Raw genomic sequence first — 22,526 nt, forward strand, 5'->3', positions numbered from 1 at the left:
GTGTTCTTCCTATGGGGTTGCAAACCCCTTCAGGTACTTCAATCCTTTCTCTAACTCCTCTATTGGGGACCCTGTTCTCAGTTCAATGGTTGGCTGTGAACATCTGCCTATTTGTCAGGCTCTAGCACAGCCTCTCAGCAGACAGGTATATCAGGCTCCTGTCAGCATGCACTTCTTGGCATCATGAATATTGTCTGGGTCCGGTGGCTGTATATGGGATGCATCCCCAAGTGGGGCAGGCTCTGGCCTTTCAGTCTCTACTCCACACTTTGTCCCTGTATTTCCTCCTGTGAATATTTTTGTTCTCCCTCCTAAGAAGGTCTGAAGCATTGGCACTTTTGTCTTCGTTCTTCTTGAGCTTCATGTGGTTTGTGAATTGTATCTTGGGTATTCTGAGTTTTTGGGCTAATATCCACTTATCAGTGAGTACATACCATGTGTGTTCTTTTGTGATTGGGTTACTTCACTCAGGATGATATTTTCATGTTCCATTCATTTGCCTAAGAATTTCATGAAGTCATTGTTTTTAATAGCTGAGGAGTATACCATTGTGTAGATGTACCACATTTTTTTTTTGTATCCATTTCTCTGTCGAAGGATATCTGGGCTCTTTTCCAACTTCTGGCTATTATAAATAAGGCTGCTAGGAACATAGTGGAGCATGTGTCCTTGTTATATGTTGGAGCATCTTTTGAGTATATGCCCAGGAATGGTATAGCTGGGTCCTTAGGTAATACTATGTCTAATTTTCTGAGGAACTGCTGCTATACTGATTTCCAGAGTGGTTGTACCAGCTTGCAATCCCACCAACAATGAAGGAATGTTTCTCTTTTTCCACATCCTCTCCAGCATCTGCTGTCACCTGAGTTTCTGACCTTAGCCATTCTGACTGGTGTGAGGTGGATTCTCAGGGCCATTTTGATTTGCATTTTTCTGATGACTAAGGATGTTGAATAATTCTTTAGCTGTCTCCTCGATTCAAGAATCCTCATTTGAGAATTCTTTGTTTAGCTCTGTAGCCCATTTTTAGAAAGGGTTATTCGATTCTCTGGAATTTAACTTCAGGAGTTCTTTGTATATATTGAATATTAACCCTCTATTGGATGTAGGATTGATCTTTTGAGTTCTGAATGTAAATTTATCAACAGTGACATGTTCTCAGTTTGTGGCATCATTCATTGTATAGATAGTATTTGTGGACCATCTGCAAAAATATTATAAAATGAATGTTTTTTTTTACTTCCAAATATTTCATTACATATTCATTTAAAAATTGTAGTATAGAATCGAGTTTATTTGGGCTATGGGGAGGGAAGTTGAAAGAGTAATAGAGGCAGAAAAAGGCAGAGAGAGAGAGAGAGAGAGAGAGAGAGAGAGAGAGAGAGAGAAAGAGAGAGAGAGAGAGGAGGAGGAAGAGGAGGAGGAGGAGGAAGAGGAATAGAGAAGTAGAGGCCAGTCATAAGCACAGGAGAAGAGGGGGAAATGGGGAGGGAGGGTGGAAAGGGCAAGAGGACAGACTGGGAGCAGCAAAGCAAAAGCAAGAGTTAAAATGGTTTAAAAAACTTCTTCTAATCATGTGTATGACTGTTTCTGTGTGTGCCTATGTGTAGGTGGCCTAGAAAAAAAGAGACCTCAGATGCTCTGGAGCAGTAGTTCGTTCTTTCAATCACTGAGCCACGTCTCTAGCCCCTTATACCTCATTTAACAGCACGTGCTTTCTCAGCAATAACCTAGAAAACTATCCCATATTAAAAATTAATAACGATTAATTGTAATTATAATAAATCAAAAAATTTAAGATATAGGCTGATATTTTTTTCACTGTTTGCTACTTGTCCCAGATATGTATTTTCCCCAGACTATTACTCAGATATGCTTTTCGCAACAGACTTAGCAGTGTTCTATTTTATTTTCCTTTAATATGGACTCTAACTTTAAAGTGGGATTCATCACAGTCGCAATTTTCAAAACATTGGATTTGTCTTTGTTTATTCATGAATTTAAATATCTGATGCTAATAAGGCCAATTCCTCTCAAGTCATGACCTTCGGCTATCACTTGGTGATTCTAACTTTGATCACTTGGTGAAACGTAATGACCAGATTCATCTACTACAAGTATTTTTTATCCCCTGGAAATTAAGAATCCACGGTGGGTGACAAAACTAGCCTCAAAGGCTACTCATCATCCTTTTTAATATTACTTTGCGGTTTCTTCCACCAAGACATAGACCCTTCAAACAGAGGCATCCCAGGAAGAAACCCTCCTTGACAACCAGAGAACTTGGGGATATTGCAGATGTTTACTGTTTTAAGGCCATTAAGACTTCAGATGATGTGTTACGCAGAAAAAACTAATAATTTCTAGAAGGCACATTGGGACTCCATAAATACCAGTTACATACATAACTTTTGCCAACTAGATTTATGAATCTTGCCCGAGTTAAGTATTATTACAGAGGTTGTGAAATGGTATTGCTTCTCTTTATAGCATTGACAAATGTAAAGGCAGGGGCTATATGTCTCTCAAGGACACACATGAGGGGTAAGTTATTGTGCCCGCATTTGAACAGTAATCTTTTATTTGTTGGTCCATGGCATTTCTCAGTGTGTCACGGAGGTAAACGGCCTGATGTCAGCATTGGAAGTCATAAGTGAGAATAATAAAGACAAATTCTTGAAACTCCCTGGTGTTGCCAGGGCGACCTTGTATCCTATCATACATCTTAAAGTGTTCTGGTTAAGTGTTTCATAATTATTGCTAATTTTTATGTTGATACAGGTGTTGCTATATTGCCTTGATTTGGGAGAGCTGGGTTTGAGCTGTCCTATTACCAGCAGATGGAATTGCACACTGATGGTCTATATATATATATATAGTAGCATGATATGACAATGTGGAAGAAACATTCAATGTGGTTATACTAATTTAGATTAATAATTAATTCATGAAAAGATGCAAAGCTACATCTCTAGAAATGGCTACTCCTGAGTATAATCAAGAACACCATTGACACATTACATTATAATTAATAGTTTCATATGTTTGCACAATATAGTTCTTAATATTTTTGAAGTGGCTGTCATATTCTCCCCTATGTGCCAAATAAGTCATACCATGTAAGAATACTGTGAGAAGATCTTGTATATGTAAAGTCTTTTTAAAATAAGATTTGTAAACAATGAACAATAACAAGGACCAAAGGAGTCAGTAAACAACTGAGCAGATCCATGAACTCTGAAACCCCAGGTTTCCTGAATTACTCCCACACAGCAGTGAGGTGTATGTTCCTAGGGAATCTTCCAGATTCTTCTACTTGAATACAAGGAGCTGTGCCTTGTGCCAGACACTGTTGTAAAATGTTACATACAGTTTAACACGGTTTAGAATGGCAGATCTTCTGTTACATTTTACTACACATTAATTTAGCTATGTACACCTTCTGATACTTAGAGGTGTAGATGAAAATGCAGGTGCATGCGAGTGGGCGGTCAACAACACCTTCCTGAAAGAGAAATTCAAAGCCCCACTTTTTTCCTTACCCCAGCTCCCAAGATTACACCAGAGCTCTCACTCTGAGATAGGGTTCAATTACAGGTCTCCGGGGTGGGGTTGAGGGGGGGTTGAGTCCCAGGATCCTGTGAGGGAACCTTAAAGGAGAAGAGACCAAAGTCTGACCATCTCTTCTGCTTCAGAGCCTAAGCCCCAAGTTACTGGCTGCATCTCTCTACCAAAGAGCTGACCACCAGGGTGCGGTTTCTGGAACTTTCCCCGAGGGCAGTCCCCAGGTCCTTGGTTCTCCACTCAGATGCTGGCTGGCGCAGGGGCGAGCACTGGGTACCACAACTCGGCTTTGTGCTGGGGGGGAGTGGGGGTGGGAGATCAGGGCTTGAGGCGATGTCCACACACTCTCCGGTCTAGGAAGCGACCCCACAGTTGCTTTTGGGGGCCGTGCCTGCCAAGTATCGCGGGACTTGTGCGCCTCGCAGGAGCCGCGGCTCCGGGAGCAGCTGGAGCGCGCTCGGGTGCGCAGCGCCCCAGCCCGGGGAGGAGCGGGAGCCGGGCGGGAGGAGGACCGGGGTGCTGGTTACGTAAATGATCCTAGCCCAGTGACAGGCCTCCGGGCTGGGGCTGCGGGAGGGGGAGGGCCCGGCGGAGGGGGCGGGGGCCAAGTGACCAGGCGGTGGCGGCTCTGCCGAGGTGACAATGTGCTAGGAGCCCCGCTCCGTGTCTCCTGCGCCTCCTCGGCCTGGGCGCCTCCTGTCAGCGCTCTCGGAGCCTCGCGGCCGCCTGCCGCGCTATGAGGGAGCGTCTCCGGGGCTGGCCGAGGCCGGGGCCGCCTCGCTCTGCTCGCCGAGAAGTGTGAAGAGAGGCGCGGGCGGGAGCCCTGGCTGCGCGCGGCGGCGGCTCCAGGTGAGCGCGGATCTCAGAGCAGCCGGCCACTGACCCGTCTGGATCTAGGCAGCATCCCAAGCGGGGACCGCGGAGCTCTCTCCGAGGGATCAACAGCCACCATAGCAGGTCTCAATCTTTCTCTCGCTCTCCTCTTCTTGGTGGCGGTTTGGGACGGACCCCTGTCGGACTGCAGGAGAGTCCGGCTGGGCGCCGCAAAGTCCCGCCCGTGAGTGGCAGGGCGCAGAAGCCCAGCAGGGGTAGGGGCAGGGACGCGGGGGGATCTGGAGAGTGTGTCTCCCGGGACCTGGGAGTACGGCCGCCCGCGGCTGCAGGTTCGGCGGGAGGATGGAGAGGCGCAGAACTTTCTGCAGCCGCCCGCCCTCCTTTAGGCTTTTCCCGCTACCCTCTGAGCTGGGGTGCGCTGGTCCCCATCCACGCCCTGGGGGCGCTCTCTGGTGCCTTAAGTGCCTTAGCGTCCCTTCCTAGGCAACTTTCTCTATCAGCTGCGGACACCCCTGGGTGCTATGCTGCCAGTGCTACTACTCTTGACACCGGGTACGCTCTGGTTCTTGGATATTTTCCTCGACAGCTCGCTCTTTCTGTCAATGCCCCAGCCTCCCACTATCACATTCTCCTCGTGTACATCCCTGTCTCTGATTCAGTTTGTAGGTCTGATTTTCTTTCAGGCTTTTGGTCCACGAGCATCTGCACCATCCTTGCATCTGTTTCTCTTTCATTCTGTTTGCCCCAGTCTTTCTTGAGCTGTCACTGTGTCGCTGATGTTCAGTTTCTTTCGTTTGTTGCTCGCGCAGCGCTTCCCTCTTTCTGTGTTTATGCCCCTTGTACCTTTCTTTTCCTCTGCTCCCAGTCCGCTGATCTGTACATGCTCTTGGGCTGGGAACTCCCTGATGCTCAGTTCTCCTTATTTTGCGCCTTTGGGAAGGAGGGTGTAAAGCAGCTTTCCTGCATCTGGGCTGCCTTAGAGCGGAATGAAAGGTTCAGGAAACGGAACGGAGGGTGTCGCTCCAGCCTTCCCACCGGGGGTCCAAGGGCGCCGCTCTTTGGGAACCCAGTCCGCAGAGGCTTCTGGTATGACCAGCAAAAGCCATGAGAGTGAGTGAGAACACCTCACCTGTCCTGGGCCTTGCACTGTGGTTAGCTGAATTTCCAGGTGGAGAGTCTTCATTTCCAGCTTTGCTAATAGCTATGGGAGAAGAGTCGGTGGATGGGCAAATAGAATCTTAGTGATTAAGGCAAATGTCAAAAGGTGGATGCTCACCTGGGCATGAGGTCAAGGCATTGCTAATGGGAAAGGATCTCTGCCTCATGCATTTCACACTCAGCCTTTAGGAGAGAAGTGTCCCCTGGCGATACACCAGCCTCCTTCACCAGAGTAACCAGAGTAGCCTACAGATTTATTCGCAGGATTAAGGATACTTGACCACCCCTACGGCATTTTTTTTTGTTTCCTTGGGGGGTCCCAGTTTTTGGCGAAATCTGCTGCTCAAAATTTCTCCCCCCACCTCTCTGCCTCCTTCCCTCCCTTTCTCCCTCCCTTCTCCCTCTCTCTGACACACACCCTCACACATGGCCGTGTGTGTGTGTGTGTGTGTGTGTGTGTGTGTGTGTGTGTGTGTTGTTTGTTGTTTGTTGTTGTTGTTGTTCATGCCCTCTAGTGATAAGGCAACCTGCTGGTCTGAGAATATTGAAAAGTAAGCTTTGGGCTTCTCTCCTCCAAGGGTCTCTCTCCCTTTGTCATACACAGTCTTTCCTTTTCCTCATTGACTTTTGCAACTGCATTACTCGTCTACTCTTTCCTGATATGCAGTCTTCTTCTGCTGCAGAATTAGATTCTTAATACTGAAACCCTCTTCCTTTGACTTCAGAGATAGATGGATCTGGAGCACACCCATTGCCTAAGGCAGGTTTTGAAGCTTTAAGAAAGGTGCATTTCCCCCTGCCCCTTGTTTGTTTGCCACAAACTAGGATTTTTCAACTCCTTTTTATGCCCCTGATTACCTTCAACTCCACTGAGACTTTGGCTTGCTGCTCTTGCATGATGAAACAAATGCTTTAAATTATTTTCTTTGCTGCCCATTCTATTTCAGGATGGAAGGTACTTGCTTAAAAGGGCCATTTTCGTATCAGACCAGGCTTACAGGAAAAGAAAAGAAGGGATTTGTCGGGTGTTGCCAGTGTAGATTAGTTCTGAAACAGAAAGTATAGAATGGGCCCAGTGTTCGCAGGTGTGTCGACTCTGGGAGAATGGGAAGCAAGCATTTAAGAAAACCTGTTGGTTAATGGATGTGAGTGCACGCCATGATGTCAAGTTCTAAGCTGCCCAGCTAGGCTAATGAACCTTCTTACTAGAATCAAATTACTTCTACCTCTCTTCTTCCCTTCCTGTTTGCCTTCTATAAATGAGAGTTGAAGATGAAGAGGGTGGGTGTGGCGGCAGAATCCTCTGCTAATTTTTCACAGTCCCAGTGAGCACTTTTATCTCTCTCTGCAACAATTTAACTTGGCAGTTACTGTGGAGAAGTTAGGGGTTCTGATGGGCGTCTAGTTCAACCTTCCTATCTGAAAGTAAAATACGATGTGACCTCATTTGGGGTGAATATGTTCATTTTGTTTTTTGAAGGTAAACGTTCATTTTGGTGGTAAATAGCAGATGTATCTGCTTAAAAAAATATTTGGGGGCTATAAACTAATCAGGATGCTGAATCACTTACCCTAAATAGTTTGTAGATCCCTAATGGCTTCAAGGTGTCTGTGAGAAGTGTGATGATACAAGCATCTGAGGATCTGCCAGGCTGACTGGAATTTGGAGCTGCATTCCAATCTTTCTTTTGATGCCTTGCTAGTCACCACTTCAAACAGTTTACCTTAGGTTTGTTCAGGACCATGTTTAAGCAGTTGGGCCTTTGAATATTACTTGTAAATTACTTAATACCATCGCTTTGCCTTAATGTTGTATCTAAAAATAACAAGGGTAGTGAAAATGGCAATTCTGACACTGGTTGAGAAGTCTTCTAATTTCTTACTGATTTACACATTTAACTGTTAAACCTAGTGCGAATTCATGTCAGGTCAAGCAATGTTATCAGAATGAAACGCATTTCATCTTACAAAGTTGGCTTTTACAAGTGATGGCTGCAGGAGGAGTGTTCCTATTCAGCATTCTTATGTGACTCGACTTATTTGGTACTGTGAGCTTATGAGTCACTGGGCATTGTAGGAAGAAGGTGAGAAGCAACATAGATGTTTTCAGTGGGTTTTTTCTTCTTTAAATTGGGCAAAGGCAGATAGTACCTAAAGAAGCCAATTGAGAGCATAACTCTACTAGAGTAGAATCTCAGCATGTAAAGTCACTGACAACCATATTTTTAATAGCTGGTCATTATGTTTACTGTTATAGATAGTTCCCATAGCCCTGTCCTTTAATGGTGTACCATGGCAGGTATAATGCTCTAAGTTACACCCATGAGAGTGACACAATGTTGTGTGTGACTTTCAATGTCACATCTTCTTAGGGTTGTGTGTCTATCAGTGGGAAAATGTAGACATCTCAATCTAATGGGATCTGGCAGGATCACTGATTCTGAGTGAGCCTGTAGCTACTTATCAAAGAATTTCAGCTGGGCTCTGTAGAACACCATGATACAGGACATTCATAAATATATGTACTGAATTGATTAGATAATGCCTTTGATGGCCTTTCTGAGAGCAGCACACTCCTCTAACCAGATGTCACATATATTGCCCTTCCACACCACCAGTATATGTTTGAGACCATAAAATACAGTTACATTTATGCTGTTGTATGACTTGATAAACTGGTTTTAATCAATTAGATTTCTATTTACAGTTCTTATCTTAAGGTCCAGTGTTTGATTAAAATCTCAGGATCCAGGTTTCTAAAGAGTCTAGTTTTCCATTGTGAAATTGAATTTAAAACATCTTGGGAAATGTCTATATTAATTTAGCAATAGCTGGTCATGCGTTTGCAACAGAGCCCTTAGAGCTGGGGTTACAGGTGATTGTGAGGTGCCTGATGTGGATGCTGGGAACTGAGCATGGGTCTTCTGCAAGATCAGTAAGTGCTTTTAACCCCTGAACCATCCCTAGGCCATCAGACCTTTCACTTTTATATTTTTTAAAGCAGTGATTGAATGAATGGGTGGGAGCTGTCCAAGGTATGGGCGATCAGGATTTTAGCACACCTGAAAACTGACTGGGAGTGTTTCAGGTAAACTGCAATGGATTGTCACTAAATCCTATTTACACTCATGTAGAACATCCAAGACAAAGTGTGATTAGCCTGTTCATCAGCACATTCTGAATATAACACAAGAGGCAAGCAGACCCAGTAAGCAGAATTTAAACCCAATCCTACAAAATGAAAAACATACAGATGATATCACAGACATAGTTGTAAATGTCAACCTAGCCTTGTATTAATCACTTTGACTTTATAAGCAATACATCTCTTTTTTTTTGCTATTAATAAAATGGGATTTTAACATAAGAGGATGATTATGTAGCTTCTTGTAGATCTGAAGCATAATGACTGATTTAATTCCCTCTTAATGGCTTATTATATAATTAGTTTCATATAAAGAGGATAAGATTTATATGACTATCAAGAGTAGAACCCTTAGTTCGAAGAATGGAAACGAAAGCAACAAAAACCACATGAAACATATCCTTTCTGCCTTACCTAAGGGGGGATTAAAAGTGGTAAATTTAATTATAACTGATGAAATAACGAAAAAACTATACACAGTTTGTACACAGAATATGGTAAGTAAATACCTGATAGGTTTTAGAATATTGCTTATTCATAACAGCCATTTACGTAGGGACTGAGTAGAATTTTCATAGCTAATGTGTGTTAGGGCTAAAGATGACACCCTTTCTTCCTGTCTCAAACTGACATTTTTGTTAAGAAAACTATAGTGTCAACTCCATCTGTTCTTTTCTTTTGCATGGCAAGAATGTCCCGCCATATTATCATCATTTTACCGTGGTGGACATTTTAACACTGACTGCGATGAAAGAACTGAATTTTAAAGAATAGTTGAGTAAATTTAGCTCCATCTACACCTTTTCCTATTGCACTTTACTTTTTTTTTTCCTCCTCTAATTTAACAACTTTAGTTAATAGATGAAAATTGGTCACGGGACATTTTGTTCCATGGAATAACAACATTCTTGGAAAGTTTGCTCAATCTGACCCACAGTCATATCCTGCTTCCCCAGGCATCCACCTATTGAGGAGCAGTGCAGTTGCTATAACTGTGATTCAGTGAAGCATGGCACCTCCAGCGTCTTCCATTTACCTTTTGGTTGTGAGCCTGCGTAGTAAAATGTGGACCAAGGGAGGATGCGGTCAGTCAGTTTGGCTTCAGGTTCCCGCACCACTGACTGCAGAGATGATTGGAGGATGGAAATGAGAGGTTCCTTTGCTGGAGTTAACTACAAGTCAAAGTCACCAAGATGACGACCCCCCAAAGAGAATGTTGCCAAAACTTTTTCCTCTGCCTTCCACACAAGGACTGTGAGGCAGACTTTAGATTTTCTTCTTTTTGACTTGTTAAGGGTAAAGAGTGCCCATAAAGAAGTTTATATCTAAAGGAAGTAACTAAAATGTAGCTTGTTTTCCCAAAGTACTTTTGAACACATTCTTTAAATTATATCAGAATTTGTTTATATTTATTTAAGAGATTGTGAAAGCCATGGCGAATTTCCTAAAGTGTTGTTATTCAGTATTCTATTCTGATTGAATATCAACACTAATGAATAATTACCTATACTATATAAGAAAACAGTTCCCAGGCTGGAGAGATGGCTCAGTGATTAAGATCACTGACTGCTCTTCCAGAGGTCCTGAGTTCAGTTCCCAGCAACCACATGGTGGCTCACAGCCATCTATAATGAGATCTGATGCCCTTTTCTGGTGTGTCTGAAGACAGCTACAGTGTACTCATATATAATAAATAAATACATTTTAAAAAAAAGAAAAGAAAACAATTCCCCTTACTTTTAACGGATCTTCTGGCTTTTATTTCTTTTACTTTTTGGCAGTTCATTTGAAAATGAGAAGGTAGCCACTCACCACAGATCAGGTTTACTTAAAAGAACACAAGCTTGCTTCTGGTTTCCTTTTAAAGCAAACACCGTGCTTATATTTCTCAGTGTTATTTTTCTTCTCTCCCCGGAGCTTCCGCTTTCCATTCCTTCCTACTTCACGGCTCTCCCTACGTTTAGATTATCTTTCTTCACTGCATTGTAACTCCTCATGTAGCTGGCTGAATTATAAACTGGCAATCTTCAGCGTGTTACCAATCAAGTAAATAAAAAGCGGCTTCTGTTCGTTTAATCATCTGGTCTGTGTAGGTACGGAACAGACTTGAGAGCGCTTGCATCTGGGTCATTTAACAGGAGGTCCGGGATGCTAAATTCACATCTCATTACCTTTTTCTACTTTTAGAACTCTGTGCCCGGGCCCTGCGGTCACTTGGCATTTGGCTGGCTCAGGCTCTAGAGGAATGCTGTTATTTGAGGATATGCCAATTCCAACCGACACAAGGCTGGCTCTCTCATTTCTTGGTCAGACTTTCCTTTTAAAACAAACAATGTATGTTTCATTACCAAGTGCAGATCATTGACTTCTTGTCGAATTTTTCTTAGGATATTGATAGATTGTGATGCATACTTTTATTTATGTTCTGTCGTCTCATCTACCTCAGAGAGCAGATACTATTTCCCTACTTGAAGTCCTAGAACAGACTTTTTTCTGCCATACATTTAAAAAAAAAGACTCTTCTCTCTTCTTGTGGTGCCTAAGTTGAGATGAATTGTAGGTAATTGGATGGTGCAGCTGAATTAACACGCTGAATTGCCAGTTATGAGACACTTCATTTGCTGTTGCCGGCCACAATGGGCCCATTTTGCTCGTACAATGCACACATTCTTATTATCCATATAAGATTGTAATTGAAGTAGAACAACATGTATGCCACACTTCCATTCCTTCTGTAAAGAAAAACAACCACAACAAATATAAGGGACTTGGAACTATCTCATTAAGTCGTTTGGAACTTTGATGTTCTTTCATTCATTCATTTTTCTTTTTTTTTTTTGAGAAGGTTACTATTGTCCCCTTCTCTGCTGAAAGGACTGGGAACAAAACATTTCAGAGCCAAGAACATCATTGCAGGTGGGCGTTTATTCTGAACAACATCATTGGCGTTGCGCCTTGGTTATTCCTGGGGGGTTCTTCGTTTTGGTATCTTGGAGGATAGTGATTTGCTGTCATTCTTGTTGTTTTGTTTTCTAGGTTACCTGATTGTAGTTTTTGATAGCTGACAACTCACTTTAAGATGAAAATGTCAGCGCTCATTCAACTAATTGTTATTTAATGAGCTGGCAGATGCAACTGTTTTAAGGTGGATGAATAAGCAAGAAAGAAGGGTCTGGGAGCTGTGGGGGGAGTGGTCTGAGGTTGGAGTGAGGTAGTATGCCAAAGATCTCCCAAGGTTCAGTAGACTAGGAAAAATGGGTTATAAATTAGATACTGGGACTGGGTTAGCCGAACAAATGCAACCATGACCAGTTTTTCCTCTCTGTCTCACCAGAACATCCATCCCTAATGAAATCTCATGATTCACAGAGTAACAGTGAGCAATGAGGGATGGGTCTTGGGAACATAGAGAAGTAAGGCCCTAGGATTCTGACCCTGTAACCTCCCATGATCAGGTTCCAAATTACCCTTAAAGGGAATTCTTCTGTTAGTCAAACTTGCTCAAGTACCGAGTGGCCAGCAGTTTGTATCCTTTGAACTTTATTTTATTTTTCTTTATTTTTATTTGAGACAGAGTCTCATTCTGTAACCCATGTTGTCTTATACCTTATCCAGGCTGGCCTCACACTACTTACAATGATCCTCTTCCTTCAGCTTCTCAAGTGACAGAAAGACAGGTATGCACACTCTCGTTAGCTTTTTCTCATTCTTTTACTTATAATCTAATTTTAAATTAATTTTTATACAATGTATTTTAATCATGTTTTCCCCTCTTCCCACTGCTCTAAGATCCTCTCCACCTTCTTCCCATCCAACTTTATGCTCTGTCTTCCTTTCCTTCAAAAAACAAAACGAAACAAAACAAAACAAAAGCAACAAAAAAATCTTAATGGAAACGGAAATCTAGACAAACAAGGACGAACAAAACAAAAAGTCCAAGAAAACAACAACAGCAGCAGCAGCGACAACACCAAGTCCATAAAAAAAGCGACAAAACAAGCAAAACTTCATGGAGTTCATCTTATTTAGGCTCCCTGTTCCTGGCCATGGGTTCTGGACAGTGTGGTAGATATACAGTGACATTCCCTTGGCGAAAACGGGCTTTTCCCTTGTTAATGTATATCAACTGCAAAAGCTTCATGGTTATGAGTGAGACACAATGTCCCATGCAGTGTTGGGAGTCTGAGTGGCTTGAACCTGATACTTACCAATGCTTAACAATCATTTTAGAAGTAATTTAAAACGTATTAAGAGACATCTATAATATGAAAAATTTGAAAGGAAAGGCCAAGTTAAAAGAAAACTGATTTGAAACCAGACACTGGGACTATGTTAAATGTACAAATGCAGCTTTAACCAGTTTTTCCTCTTTGTCCCACCAGATCATCCATCTCTAAACATAAACTAATAAAGCCTCATGGACGGCAAAGTGACCTTGTATAATACAGAAGCTAAGGAATTATAATTTAGATTTTTGAAGCAATACAAGAGAACTTTCATTCATACCAAAACAAGGGAATGATACAGAAATGACACCTTAAATTTAATCATAGTTAAAATTTTCTTAGAACAACTTTTTTATTGGAATTTTTTATTTACATTTCAAATGTTATTTCCCTTCCCGATTTCCTGTCCATAAGCCCCCTATCCTGTCCCCCTCCCCCTTCTTCTGTGAGTATGCTCCCCATCCCTAACCGCCCACCCTTTCCAGCCTCCCTGCCCTGACATTCCCCTACACTGGGAGGTCCAGCCTTAGTAGGATCAAGGACTTCTCCTCAATTGGTGCCCAACAAGGCCATCCTCTGCTACATATTCATCTGGAGCCATGGGTCAGTCCATGTATAGTCTTTGGGTAGTGGTTTAGTCCCTAGGAGCTCTGGTTGGTTGGCATTGTTGTTCTTACAGAGTTGCAAGAACAACTTATAATTACAAATACAGAAATTCTCTCAATAACAAAATCAGCAAAAGATGGGAAAAAGTAAAATGTAGTAAATCCTCACAGATTATATCTTAATTACAATTTAGGTATGAAATCACATGTAGACATCACGTGTGATTGAATTTAGCTTCTCAAATTTATGAACCAAGATACTTGGAGCCTATCAAAATATTAATAAAAGCCAAGGGTAGAAAAATGGACATTTTCATTGAGTCGTTATAAATTACAGTTAGAGTAAAACATAGGATAGTGTTTTCAGATATCACCATTCTTAAAAAGTTACTTCGGGTGAAAGCCAAGCAAAGTATAATGGGCAGAAACATGATGTGACATCATCCTCAAATCACTCAGTTCTGTTATAAGAGGAAGGGCCTTAGTTGGTACTACGGTCTTGGAAAAAGGAGATATTACAGAACATTTAACATTTAAGGAATTCTTAGAAGATAAGTTACAAGAAAAGATGTTTGAAATCCACAAATGATAAAGAATATACAGTGAAAAATAACCTTAGAATGATGATTGGCTCTCAAGTGAACAATATAAAATAAGTGTAAGTGCAGTTTCTCGATTTTCAACTTTTGCTTGAAATTCGGCTGCACAAAGGGAAAGGTCACCATGACCTTGGAATGGAGTGGAGCCGTCATATTAAAGCATACTTACAGAGATTAGAGAAAGGTGAATGGAATGAAACAGATTACAACTGTACAAAATACTGATGGTGCAACTATAGACTGATACTGTCTGTACTTACTAAAAGAGATAATAACTACGATGTAATCCATCAAAAATCCAATCATTACTACTGGAGAGAAAGATGATAAAGTGAGGAGCAAGCTGAGATAATTCAGAAAATATTTAAGGTATTTTGGAACTGCTTAACTTTTTGGGGGTGGAGCAATTTTTTTTTTAATAATTCAGTATGCACTTTCCAGATTTCTTTAAACTCTGGTGATTCTCTTTTAATTCATTTAGTTTCATGAAGGTAATCTAAATTTGAATTTTTTGTTGTAGGGCTAATAAATACTTAAAGTGATTTCACCACAAAGAGAGAGAAACTGGCAACACTGGGTAGGGAATGCACTATTTGAAGAAATGTGACTGTTGTCACTGGATATATTAATAGTCACTAGGTTTTCTACTCTATCAATGTACTTAAAAGGCAGTTTTGGTTCAAATCCTGATAAAGATGACTAGTGAACATTCTAGTGAGGTCCTGAGTTCTTTAGATGCTAGTGTCCTCATCTTTAATAGGTTAGAATACCCACTATCATCTATGACTCTAATGTGTATACTTTTATGAAGCTACATCTACCCTTTTCACTGAGAACAAAATTAATTACAACTTTTCTAGATATGTTGAATCCCAAGACAAATTTACAATTATTGTAATTTCTGTTTAATAGCAGGAAGGTGAATGTTACTGTCTTAACAGTGGTTTGGAACGTTTTTAAAAAAACTTAACTTAGGTAGCCTTTTACATTAGACCTATGAATCTTTAGTTTCTTAATTGGTAGTAATTATTTATCAAATAGGGTTTTTTGGATAGAAATTTTTATTATTTAAGGTTTTAGTTTTAAATAATTAAAAATAATTACCTTCAATCAAAAATAAAGCAAAGCATGTCCAAACCATTATTTAATAGATCCATTTCACTTCTGTTTTCCGAACATTTTTAAAAGTGCTAAACAGTAATGTCAAACAACATTTTGAACATTTTACAGATAGTCCAGCAGAAATTTTCCAGTCACCTGAATTATTACATTATTCCCGCTGCTCTGATTATCTGATATCCTCACATATTCACAGTAGAATGGCTGGACAGAGATGGCCCTGTCAGCATTACACACATGTAAAGCTGTGACCATGTTAATTTGGCAGCTGCTCTTAGAATTTTCACTGTCCTTACTATTTGGGCTAATGCTTTGATTTTGTTGCTGAGCAAAACAGTTATTTTTAAAGATGTTATTTATATCCAGTACTATGAATACACTGTTGTTCTCTTCAGACACACCAGAAGAGGGCTTTGATCTCATTACAGATGGTTGTGAGTCATCATGTGGTTGCTGGGAACTGAACTCAGGACCTCTGGGAGACCAGTCGGTGCAAACTGCTGAGCCATCTCTTTAGGTCATGCTTTAGCATTTGAAAACTATAAACACGCCAGTGCACAAGCCAGCACTGCAGCAGACACAAACATTTGGGTCCCTCTGTAGAGTGGGGCCAAAGGGAAAGGGAGAGAATGATTAGAATGAATAAATTGGGTTTGTTTGTTCGTTTGTTTGTGTTTGATTTTTGTTTTTTTCCTATGCTTTTGAGCGAATGTTGCGTTAATAATATTATCGACATACAAGAACAACATTTTTTTTTGGTTCTTTTTTTTTTTTTTTCGGAGCTGGGGACCAAACCCAGGGCCTTGTGCTTCCTAGGCAAGCGCTCTACCACTGAGCTAAATCCCCAACCCACAAGAACAAAATTTAACTTTATTATAATCCTTGTTTTGCATTCAAGCATTTTGTGATGGAGCAGGGTTAAAAACGAATGAACCATGAGACATTGAAAACCTGGCTCCTGTATATAGGGATGATTATACCGTGTTGGCCTCTCTCATGTCGGATTTTGAGATAGTGACTTGGGGGAGGGTAACAGACCTTGGTTCTACTATCTCACAGGGTTTGATGAATCAGGGATGCATTGCGTTTTTAACCTTTCAGCACAACGAGTAATTGGTTTTAAGAAAAGAAAGTTCTGAAAGTCAAGCCAAGACAACTGTACCACATAATTAGAGGTAAGGACTTCAGTTTAAGACTGTAGCATCTAGAAGCTCACAGACAGATGAAAATCTCTGACAATCGGGTGACAAAGGACAGTTATGTAGTCCTCCTAAAATGTAGACTGGTCACCAAGGTTTCTTTGAGCGCTTCTTCTACTGTTACCTTAGTTCTCTCAGTACTGTGAGACGTTTATCTTCACCTTCCTTAGTGATTTCAGTCACAAGGGAGTTGAGGTGGCAGTGTGGCACAGCCACACACTGCTGTGTTTTGTACACAGTGACTGCTCTGTAGAGATGCTGTTATTACAGATGCTCCTCTTCCACAGGTCTCCCCCCTGTCATTTAGTGTGACTGATGCCCAACGAATCTGACCTACTCAATCAATTTCTAAAATAAAGTTCTCAGACCTGAAAGACTCATTGTATGAAGCTTCTGTAAACCTGAGTTCTGGGTGACAGTAAATAAATCAGAGTTAAGGACAGGATTGGAGCCAAGTGAAACAGAAATAGTAAAGCTGTGTTAGGGAAATACTTAGAAATTTATTGAGGAGAGGAAAAAAATGGTTGTGTGAAGTCAAGCATGCATTCACTTTGGTGTGACTGCTAGAGTATTCTATGGGTTGCACATATGCATGATGCTGAAGTGCCCTTTGGGACAAAAAGAGCATCTACCTTGAGAGTCATTTTTTTAAGCATCTTCACACTGCTTGGGAACTTCCTAAGTCACTGCTGATTTTTGTTAAGAGTTCTTGGTTAAAACTGTGGAGACACCAATATTCCTTCATGTTCTGATCAGCGTTGACTCTATTGTTTTCTGGTGTGGGTGTTGTTTTCAGAAATTTGAAGACAAAACTTTTTGTGTATTTGCCCATGAAAAATTAGTGAAAATTCAAGATGTATAGCCTTCCCCTCTGAATCAAGAAGATGAAGCAGGTGTTTTCATTCTTCAGAGACACGGGCTTCATTTCTGGTGTGCGATGTAGGCTTGCTTTTGAATATATTTGTAGATGTTTAATTGTGGACTTTGTTTCCTTAATATAAAACAAAGCATAATTTGAAATATCAAATTGAGATTCACTTGTCATTTAGAAATATTTGAATTCTAATTCTCTTTTCTTTATCATAGGAAGAAAATATGTTGTCTTGAGCAGAGATAGTTTGTCATTTCCATCACAATAATTTGCGCAAATGATAATTATACATAAATTAATAAACTGCTGGTAGGAATCTAATGATGCCTCATGCTGTTTTTGATTTATTTCTAAATTATTTGCAGAACGTTGAAATGTAGCAGAACTAATTTTTTAATATAACCTACAACTTTCTCAACTTCAAACACATTTAACGAAGAAATTTTGTAAACTAAGCCAGCAAAGAAATTCATTGAATTATGCTTTTATAAATTGGGCTTGCTAACAGGTTCAGAGGTGCAGTCCATTATTGTCAAGGCGAGAGCATGGCATTGTCCAGACTGATGTGGATCTGAGGGAGCTGAGAGTTCTACATTCTCTCCAAGATGCAGACAGGAGACTGGCTTCTGGGTATCTAGAAGGAGGGTCTTAAAGCCCACGCCCACGATGATGATGCCATACTTCCTCCCAAAAGGCTACACTTCTACATAATGTCCCTGTCTGGGCCAGGCATATTCAAATCTCAGCATCAATGTTGTGAAATCTTCACTTTATTAAATGAATTACATTATTTAATTGACTTTTTTTCTTCTTGGAAAATGAGAATTGAATGGAAATATTTTTCTAGTGTTGCTGAAAGTAATATTAAGTCCCTGGGTTCCATTTCCTCTGTGCTCTGGCTGCCTCCTATTCTGAGGTTCTGTGTTGCCTTTCCCTATTTTCAAAGCTATTAAGAAGTTTCATTGTAAGCTTCAATAACTTTGTGAAAAATTTCTACATAGGAAATATTTGAAATCAAGTAATAACTCCTGCCTTGTCTGGACACTTTGTGTGAGGTTAACTATTTTCAGCTAATGTTACATTAGTCCCCAGACAGACAATTGATTCATCTTCTTGTATGTTTGTACTTGTCTGCCAAAATATTACACCTCCTGTAATAATTTCTTATTGTCAAAAACCTCTGAAAGTTAAGCACTGGTGTTTGTTTCTGAATAGCTTTGCATTACGTTAACATTCAGTGCTTTGAAATCTAGTAACATCAGAAAAGGTCTTTGGAAGTTACTAATACCAGTAGGTGCTCCATTGTTCTCTTTGTCTCTTCCTCTCTCCCCTTTCTTTGTCTCTGTCTCCCTGTCTCTTTCTTCATCGTCATATGTTTCTCTCAAGGTTACTACTGTGTCCTTTTCATTTTCCTTCTCTTATTCCACTTTCTCCTTCCTTCTCTCCCTCTCTGTGTTCCTTCCATTCATTTCTCCTTTCTCTTCTCCCTTTCCTCCCTCTCCCTCCCTTCCTCCTTTTGCCTATTCCTCTTCCTCCTTGACTATTTCTTTTTGAGACAAGGTCACATTCTGATATCCTCTAACTCTCTGTGTAGACTACACTGCTCTCGTATTCACAGATTCTTGCTTTGCCTCCTGAGTGTTAGAATTAATGGTTTGTGACAACCAGGCACTGGGGCTATTTGTCAACATGGACATACATGGCTTTATGTTCAGGAGTCACTCAAGCCAAACAATCTTACCTGATCTTACCTATGGAAATTTAGATATATTCTTGACTTTCAGTTCTATTGTCCACAGAGTTTGTTGTTACATTACATTGGAACAATTGTTTGTCAACTGGAAGGTTTTTTTTCTTTCCCTTTCTTCCCTTCCCTTCCCTTCCCTTCCCTTCCCTTCCCTTCCCTTCCCTTCCCCTTCCCCTTCCCTTCCCCTTCCCCTTCCCCTTCTTTCCTCCCTTCCTTTGTTTTTTCTTTCTTTGCCTTTTTTCTTGATAAGTTGAGGGGGGGCTTGCTCCTGGAACTCTTTAAGTAAACTAAGGTCAACTCGAACTCAAGATTTGCCTGCCTCTGCCTCTACTCCCCACAATTGCTGGGATTAATGATATATGCCAACCATACCCAGTTGTCACTTTTTAAAAGCCTACTATGTAAGAACATAGTTTAAGTAACACCTTTTCTGTGGTGCTTCATTCAAACTGAAGGCTTTATATGTGCTGCATATGTACTCTAATATTGAGCTCTACCCACAACCAAGGACACTTGTATAGTGCTCAAGTTTTATTGTTTAATTCTGATCTTCAACCATCCTCAAAATTTCACATAACCTTTGACCCTTGCCTCACAGTGATATGCCTTAAATCTTACAGTTAGTAATAATATTTCCACTGTAGTGAGTTACCCTGTATTTTTGTTTTCAAATCACATATATCTATTACTTGGTATAAAGTATTTTATTTCATGATTTTAATCATGTCCTACATATTTGTCATTTTATTACAATTCTCTAAGTGCCCATGAACTTTTATTTGTTAAAGGACCTCATTTCACAATGAGCTGGGGTATAAAATTATGGACCAATAAAACGTTGCCACATTTTAATAAATAAGAGGCTGCACTTCAGTGGCGCATGAAATGGTTTCTGCTTAAAGAGTCAGTTATATACACATTGTGCTAATAAATCTAGCAAGAGGTTTGGGGATCTACTTACTTTAGGAATTATGCAAATGCAAGATCAGGTGCTCTCAAAACTCTCATCAGTAGATACTTACCAAAGGGTTTTCCCGCTCCTAGCACACAATGACTGAGTACATTTGTAGTCCATGCACTGAGGTGGGGGATGGGGGCAGGGGGTGGAGATCCACTAAACACAGAGTTCCCATTTTCCTTCTGGGTCTGCACTTCTTGCCTTCCAGAAGTCTCCTGTTTTTATAAATATGGTTTTCTTATTCTGAGGCTTATCTTCACGTCCAGTGATGAATAGCATGCGTGACACAGAGATACTGTCTTCACAGGCCCATCCATTTTGCCAAGAAAGGGCTGTTTTACCACAGACAAGATTATCTTTTGTTTGATGAAAAAACTGCTAATTTTTGATTCATGTATATGTAATGGTATATTGTTTTATTAAAGGTTTAGTTTCTCTTTGTGTCTTCCTTAATATCTCTGTACTGAAATATAACATCAGCAAGCGTGTGTCTCCTTGGATCATTTCCTATTGTGCACAGGCTTCAAGGACAGGGAAAGTCTGTAGTACCCAGTGTACTGATCAAATGAAATGCTTGACTGATCGCTACCGAGGATGTCATTCAGAGTATTACATTCTTTCCACATGCATCATGCACTGGGTATTTGGGATAAAATTCACTCATGTTGTGTCTCACTTTAAAGCCATTCTCTTTATAAGCTATACTGTCCTGCCAAGATATTCTCTTCTCTTCTTCCCTCGAAGACAGGGTTTTTCCGTGTAGTATGGACTGTCCCAGAACTCACTCTGTAGACCAAAGGGACCTCAGTCTTCAGAGATCTGCCTACTTCGTGCTCCCATGTGTTGGGATTAAAGGAGCACACTAACATGGCTGGCCTGTGCTATTTTCCTAACCAAGGTTTACAATGTCTACTTAACAAGAAAATTCATGGGTTCTTGCTTTTGTTCTCATATGTGCCAGGTACTTTTGCAGTACCAAGTACATTTATTAGAGTCATATTCCAACAAAACAAATAGTACTCCCCAGGTGGATGCTGGGTATTTTTTTTTTTTTTGTGGCCTGTTTCTCTTCCTTTAAGCATAGAACTCCTGCAGCATACTGTACCTCACACTGCTTGACAGCCTTGTCTTTTAATGCTATTAAACCTGGTTAGGAAAGGGTTTTCCCTTCTCCAGGGAGCTGGCTACTGGCACTTGTTTTCTTACCCTGTAACTCTGCTTACTCTTGAAAAGGAACTAATCAAGGAGTTGTCTTGCTTATGGATGCTCAGGAATCATTTAACGTCACTTTCCTGTTCTGTGGTAATTTAATAAATCAATTTTTACCTGGATTGTAGATGTATATCTACTTTTCATCTCCCTTTTTATAGGCCACGGCATCAAAAGGTTGTCACTTCTTTGAGTGGCTTATCTAGCAAATTGCCCTACACAATTAAGTCCTTACCATGTGCATGTGATTAGATTGCATATGCATAGCTAGACCTGTGGGCTTCCAGGTGCTGCAGTGGCTACTTCCTAAAATGATGCAGCCCCAAAAGTACTGAGGTCAAATTTCTGTGTGGTCTTCCCAGTCATCAGAAGAACTACCTTTCAGCTGGGCTGTTTGAATGTCTCCCATGTGATGGTTTTCCTCTGAATTCCACTGCCAATTAGTCAGAGATGACATGCTGTATGTGTTTCTTGTTAAACTCAGTGACTGTTTTAAATAGTAGTGTCCTGACAGTGTTTGCCCAAGCCAAAGTTAGAAAGAGATCTTTAAAAATAATTGGTTTTTTTTTTTTGTGAATTTCACATCATGCACCTCAATCCCACTCATCTCCCCATCCCTCCATATCTATCCTATGTCCTCGCAACTTGAAGGACTAAGTAAATTAAAATAAGTTTTGCCATGGAAGCTTCGGTGTGACATAATGTGGGACACAGCAATAGCTTTTACCCGAACAGGTGTTCCTGCAAATATTCCTTTCCAGGAGACTTTGGTGGTTTTGAGGCCTCTGGCTTCTGCTACCCCCATCAATACTGGATCCTTATCTGGAATTCTCTTGGATATCTGGCAGTTAACCTGTGTCATGGAGATTCTTCAGCTTTGGTTCTGCAGGACTGGCCCCTTCGTGCACTCATAAATGGGGTATAAATAGGGGTGAACCAACTCAAAACCTTGGACCTGGACCTGAGGGGTGGGGTAGATGAGTTGGTCACCTGCCAGCTGTCCTGCTTTGCCAAGGAGAGGGATAGGGCCAGCATAGTGTTCTCACATGCTTGGAGCTGTGTCTCCTGTATACGCACCACCAGGGCCAGCTATACTGTGCTGCCGAGGAAATTTGCCAGTGCTGTGACAGTTGAGGGGCAAGGCCAGTCCTCTCAACCCACCCCAGTGAGGGGCGGGTCAATCTCTACTGCAGACCGGTATGACCTGCTCTTCTGTGTCCATGCCTTCCAGGGTCAGCTCCCAAGTTGGCCAGGTGAAGGAGTGGTAGAAAAGAGATCCATAAGGGAGAATT

The 22,526-nt window shown here is 41.0% G+C and overlaps 1 protein-coding gene across 10 annotated transcripts in view; it reads left to right on the forward strand.

Moving 5' to 3' along the window:
• Positions 1 to 4,049: 4,049 nt before the first annotated feature.
• The window catches only part of Galnt13 (polypeptide N-acetylgalactosaminyltransferase 13), a 657,006-nt gene continuing 638,529 nt past the window's right edge, over positions 4,050 to 22,526 (forward strand). For 3 of the 10 annotated variants that reach the window (XM_017591675.3, XM_017591674.3, XM_039104816.2), the window contains exon 1: positions 4,154 to 4,521. The gene's annotated coding sequence lies outside the window, so the exon portion shown is untranslated. Of the gene's footprint in view, positions 4,522 to 11,546; positions 11,618 to 12,316; positions 12,379 to 22,526 lie in introns of all 10 variants that reach the window. The other 7 variants (XM_063283609.1, XM_063283610.1, XM_039104818.2 and 4 more) reach the window with 5 other exon arrangements.

Source organism: Rattus norvegicus, chromosome 3 (assembly GCF_036323735.1).
Source record: "Rattus norvegicus strain BN/NHsdMcwi chromosome 3, GRCr8, whole genome shotgun sequence".
NCBI classification, from domain to species: domain Eukaryota; kingdom Metazoa; phylum Chordata; class Mammalia; order Rodentia; family Muridae; genus Rattus; species Rattus norvegicus.